The sequence below is a fragment of the Oreochromis niloticus genome, unplaced genomic scaffold, assembly GCF_001858045.2.
Source record: "Oreochromis niloticus isolate F11D_XX unplaced genomic scaffold, O_niloticus_UMD_NMBU tig00000775_pilon, whole genome shotgun sequence".
Lineage (NCBI taxonomy): Eukaryota > Metazoa > Chordata > Actinopteri > Cichliformes > Cichlidae > Oreochromis > Oreochromis niloticus.
In genome coordinates, this window is record NW_020327246.1 from 37,472 (window position 1) to 43,471 (window position 6,000).

The 6,000-nt window shown below is 46.2% G+C and overlaps 1 long non-coding RNA gene across 1 annotated transcript in view; it reads right to left on the bottom strand.

Annotated features, from left to right (window-relative positions):
• LOC102078706 (NACHT, LRR and PYD domains-containing protein 1) overlaps positions 1-3,765 on the bottom strand; it is a 30,049-nt gene extending 26,284 nt beyond the window's left edge. Inside the window, exons 1-2 of the long non-coding RNA XR_003217446.1 lie at positions 3,570-3,765; positions 1,749-1,803 (exon numbers count right to left, since the gene is read on the bottom strand). This is a non-coding gene — a long non-coding RNA (NACHT, LRR and PYD domains-containing protein 1). The remainder of the gene's footprint in view (positions 1-1,748; positions 1,804-3,569) is intronic.
• Positions 3,766-6,000: the final 2,235 nt, after the last annotated feature.

The following is a 6,000-nucleotide window of genomic DNA, read 5'->3' on the forward strand; positions in this document are numbered from 1 at the left end:
GTCCTTCAGACCCAGGGTCTATGAGCAGTTTGTGACTTATATAATATCTTATTTATACATTTGCTGCATTTTACTGCTGTCCTGGTTTCCCTCCTTGCAGGCATGTGTGTGTGTGTGTGTGTGTGTGTGGTGCAGCTGTATCCGGTAGGCCGGGTTACAGGCACCATCAGGCCTGGTGGGTGTGCCCGGCCAGGTGTCAGGCCACACCTGAAGATGATGTCATGCACCTGCCGCTGATCAGCCTCGTTGAGGAGCTATTTAACACTGTGATCGAGCTCCCACAATGCTGGGTTGTTGTGTGAAACTCTATGTCAGTTTTCTAGTTAAGCTAAGGTCAGTGAGTGTATGTCTGCTGCAGGTGAGTTTTCTGATGTCTGCCTCTTTCATTTACCTAGGGGGAAATGTGAAAAACATGAGGGCAGCGAGCATGGGGTGCATCGACAGAAGGGAGCGGAGAACATGGAGCACAGACTTTGGGAAGAAGGCACGGCATGGGAGTAAGCCAGGGATTCCCCAGAGGCTAAGCCTGTGGCTGTCGCCACCTCTGGACCCCTGGATTTTGTTAAACCTGCTATGCTGTCACCATCTTCATCGTCTGCAGCAGTCACACTATTTCCAACTTCACCGTCAGCAGCTGCTATGTCGCCATCTACTCTACCATTAGCTCAGGCATTAGCTCAGTCAACAGTTCAGCCACTTCCATTCTCTGCTTGATGCCCTGAGGAGCTCATTCAGCCAGCTGAGGACTGCATTTCACTACCATTGCTGGAACAGACTGTCTGCACTGCTCAGCCCCAGCCACAGCATCCTGAGCCGGCTGTGTGCCCTGTGCAGCTGCACTTAACATTGCCTCAGTCAGAGGTCTCCACTCCCGCTCAACTGCCTGCCATAACCACGCCGCCATCAGAGGTTCAACAGCCTGAAGCTGCCATGGCACCACCAGCATCAACACCTATGGCAGCCACATCACCATCTTCTGCTTCACCTTCTTCAGCTGCTATGCCATCATCACTTCACCTGCCTGCAGCTGCAGCGCCCCCCGGACCTGCTCGGCCTGAACTTCAAGTCGCCCCGCCACCTAAGGGACCTGCTCAGCCTGAGTCAAAGGTCAGCACGCCACTTGAGGGGCCCGCTCAGTTCGAGCTGGAGGTCAGCGTGCCGGAGGGACCCCCACAGTGTCAGAGAGAGACCCGCACGTCTAAGTCCAGCATGCCCTGCAGGGCAACTTCCAGTAACCAACATCCAGCAGCTTGCTAAGACCCATAATCACCGGCCACTTTCCAGGCAATCAGCAAAGGAGCTGGTATGTCAACTCCACATGACACGTGGTTGGCCACCTGAACTTTTTTGTTGCCGCTGCCAGAGCTGCAACTATATATATATATATATATATATTTTATTATTTTTTGGCAGACTTGTGTTATTCATTGTTGTGTTTGAACTGTGAGGAAGAACGCTACACAGTTAATCAGGTTCCCCTCTCTCTGAATTAGGAAAGGTCAGTAGGCCGCTCGGAACCGTGTGGAGGGCCGCGGTTGGCCGACTTGCTATACATTGCGTATCCCTGTTTGAAATGTGAACATTGTTCTGCTACAGTCAATGGACTGAAGCAGAGAATAAAACAGACTTTACCATAAAGATCCTCAGTGTGGATCAGTATAATATCAGCCTTAGGGTCTGCAGTTTAGTGTCAGCACAACTTTCACATAATATATTCACCTCAGGACAACTAAAACATGGTGACTGACCTCAGAGTTTCAAGTCCACAACCTGGACTCTCCAGAAAACCATAAAGCTGCTTCACTCCTGAATCCTGCAGCTTGTTGTTGTGACTAAGGTCCAGCACTCTCAGATGGGAGGGGTTGGACTTCAGTGCTGCTGCCAGATAATCAAAGCTGATCTCTGACAAATTACAGTCCACCAAGCTGTATAAAGAATGAAAGATGTAAATTTATTAGACAAAGTGTGTGCTTGAAATAATTCAGTGTTTCATAATCTGTTCAGAGCTGAAGAAGGTTCAGAATGTAGAAGTTTAGAGAAGAGAAAAAACTCTGAATTTTTCACATTAAAGTTAATAGCTATCATAAAAACATGAAAAAGACCTGAAAAAGTCGTGTTTTTCATTCAGGGAACCACATAGCTCCACTTTTAAAGGTGAAGTGTGAAAGAAATGGACCTATTTGAAGTCTAACAACACCTTTTTCCAGTCACATTCCTATAGCAGACAAACTACAACCTCATTTTCATTCCAACAAGTCATCTTCTGACCTGGACTAACAACACTGGTCTCGATGTGTAGCTGGCTGTGAGAACAGTGCCCAGGGACTGTCCACAAAGTGCAACACTGAAAGAACATCAAACACAAATTTGCACTTTCATGTTTTCTCCAATCGATCTTTCTGAGTTAACCTTAATAATTACTTCATCCATAACCATCAACGTGTCTTTTAGACCCCATTCCTACAAAACTGCTCAAAGAAGTCCTGCCATTAATTAATTGCTTCAATCTTAAATATGATCAACCAACCTCTCATTATCGGCTATGTACCACAGGCCTTCAAGCTGGCTGTAGTTAAAACTTTACTTAAAAAGGCATCTCTAGACCCAGCTGTCTTAGCTAATTATAGGCCGATCTCCAACCTTCCAAAAAACTATTTCAAAAATCCTTGAAAGAGTAGAACAGCTAACAGTTCATCTGCAGAGGAATGGCTTATTTGAATAGTTTCAGTCAGGTTTCAGAGCCCATCACAGCACAGAAACAGCTTTAGTGGTAAATGGTAAATGGAATGATTCTTTTATCGCGCTTTTCTACTCTCCCGGAGTACTCAAAGCGCTCTATACAACAGTGAATAGTGAAGGTTACAAATGATCTTCTTATGGCCTCTGACAGTGGACTCGTCTCTGTACTGACGACCATAATATTCTATTACCGCGATTAGAGCATGCTGTAGGTATTACAGGTACTGCGCTGCAGTGGTTTGTATCATATCTATCTAATAGACTCCAATTTGTTCATGTAAATTGAGAGTCCTCTTCAAACATTAAGGTCAACTATGATGTTCCACAGGGTTCAGTGCTAGGACCAATTCTGTTCACATTATACATGCTTCCCTTAGGCAGTATCATCAGAAGGCATAGCATACATTTTCACTGCTATGCAGATGACACCCAGCTCTATCTATCCATGAAGCCAGATAACACACACCAATTAGTTAAACTGCAGGAATGTCTTAAGGACATAAAGACCTGGATGGCAGCTAACTTTCTGCTTCTTAATTCAGATCAAACTGAGGTTATTGTACTCGGCCCTGAAAATCTTAGACATATGGTATCTAACCAGATTCTTACTCTGGATGGCATTACCTTGGCCTCCAGTAACACTGTGAGGAACCTTTGAGTGATTTTTGACCAAGACATGTCCTTCAGTGCACATATAATTCCAGTAAGATGGCGTTGGGTGTCATGGCACGTCCTCTCTCGGTTTATATTTTGTGTGTCCCTGCTAGTTTTAAAAACCCACTCCCTGTTGGTGTATGAGCGACAGACGCTGCGTAATATCCGTTTCTCACTGCTGAAGCTTCCCAGCGTTAGCGAGTGATGTGGAGGACTCCCGTTGCCTCTGGCGTCGGTACCGGAGTAACTGCATCGCCGTGATCCACCCTGGAATCCTTCGAAACGGAAGCACTGGAGAAGTGGACGTATACGTGTCACGCGCTCTGGGAAGTGTGTGCGGGTCAGAACTTGGATGCGGCGGGTCCTTACCATCGGCGACCCTGGCTGTTTAGGACTTTATTTTGGCTTCAAACAGTGCTGCTTTCTTCCTGTTTACCTGACGTCATCGGAGCACACTCACCCGACGCAGTTTTATTGGTCGCATGCCGACGGGATACGAGGGGAGGTGGCGCGAATATAAACAACCTACAATTACTGCCTGCTACCACGGAAGGACAGAGTGTTAAATTAGCTCTCTTAAATGCCAGATCTGTATCAAATAAAACTTATGTACTTCAGGACTTCTTTGACACTTATATGCTGGACGTCATGTTCCTAACTGAGACATGGCTGCGCGCTGGTGAAGTGGCACCCTTGCTGGAACTTTGCCCCTCCGATGCCAGCTTCTTCAGCTCCCCCAGGTTGTCTAGGGGGGTGGGGTAGCCTCTTTCATCAAAGACTGTGTTAATAGGGGAAGGACTAGCTCAGTAGGTGCAGTGGTCGCCCCATGATCGGAAGGTCGGGGGTTCAAATTGTAGTGGATTTTTGTATGACATGTATACCTATAAATCTAACATGATGGATTTTTGTACTTATATATCGATCTGAATAACTTTCATGTGGAGTTTGAGGCATGCAGTGGTTCTCACACACACACACACACACACCCACAAGTCATGCAGCACACTCATGAGGCATATCTTCACTGTCCTGTACACACACACACCCACTATAAACCTACACTGGAGTGTTTATTTTTATGTAATGCATTTAACTCATATATTTGATGTAGTTAGGCCAAGTATTATTCACATTAATATCATAATTATCTTTTATAAACTATGCTATTTGCTGTACTAATGTGTGACCTTTGACCATGTTGTGACCTATTGTCAGAGGGTAAAGCAAAGGGTTAACCTAGGGGTGTCACTTTGGACCGGGCGTTCAGCCAGTGCCAGGTGTGAACTCTGGCCGGCATTTGACCCTGCACCTGCTCCTGGGTGCGTGGGAAAGTTACTCAGCAGCAGGAGGTGGGACTACTGGTACCTTTAAAAGGGGGCCGGGGACAGCCCTCTGGGCTTTTTCCTGCTGTCTGTCCGTGGGGTTGGTCCCTACCTGCATGCGCTTACTGCGAACACCCTAGGGGAGCTTTGCTTTTCCTTCTGTTTTGCTGAGCTACACTGTTCAATAAAACAGCTGGCATAGAACTTTGTTCCTCTCCTGTACTTTTTGTGTTTTTGACTTTAATTGGAATTGGGAAGCTGAGATCCACCTATTGCTAATCTGAAGAATTACTCTCCATTGTGACAACTACAATTTGGCGACCGGACGAAGGGACAAGGAGTTGGAGGCGTCAGCCGTGGACCTTGGGCGTTGTTGCCACTCTGCGCACCCAGAGAGCACCAAGCGGCCGCATAAGATAAGGTAAGCAGAGCTTTTTCTGCATAAAACAATTGGTGCTGTCTGAGTGCTGTCTGAGGGGGTTCCGCCCGGGTTCAAGGTATACTTTCGCCTCGCCTTGAAAAAGAACATTAAAATTGTCCTTTGTAATTGGAGAGTTAAAATTGTTACATTGTTAAAATTTTTAATATTGGAGACAGGAAGGAGCAGAGTTTAATGCTGGGATCTATGTGTAACTTTGCTGTGAACCACGGCGCGGAAGTGTGTGTGTGGCTGTGAGTGGGAGCTGCTGTGTGTGTAAAGAGGTTATCTGTCTTGACCTGTGTTTGGGTTGATGACTGCTGAGCCGTGAGGGAGTGTGCGCTAAGTGGGATCTGTTGCTTTCTGTTTTGTTGTGGGTTATAGTTCTTGGGGGAGTTTGTTCTGTTATTCTTTAGTGTCGAAGCTGAAGGATAGACTTGTTAGTGTGTGTGTAAGTTGCGCAGAAGTAAAAAGATGAAAAGTGATGAAAAGTGATAAAAGTGATGAAAAGTGAAATATATGTCGGCACCCTCAAGGTGGTTACCGCTGGAAACCTAGTTATCCATTTAAGTAGATAAGGTGATATAGGCTAACTACGTTAACCATTTAATTGGTTAACCTGGTTAACCCAAGTGAATTGCTAGGTAGTCAGGACTGCTCGGGCTTTGGGGGATTTTTGGGGATAAATTCCTAGCCAGTAACGCGGGGACTTGGGGCTCACAGTAGGGATCTGAGGGCTTTCGAGTCCACCGGTCTGGACGGGCTAGATGAAATGCGCGCGTCGCGGAATGAAAGGCGACACCTTCGGCCAAAGTGTAAATATGTAAATAGCTGTTACTAACCTTTAAGTATATTCGCTGCTGTAAA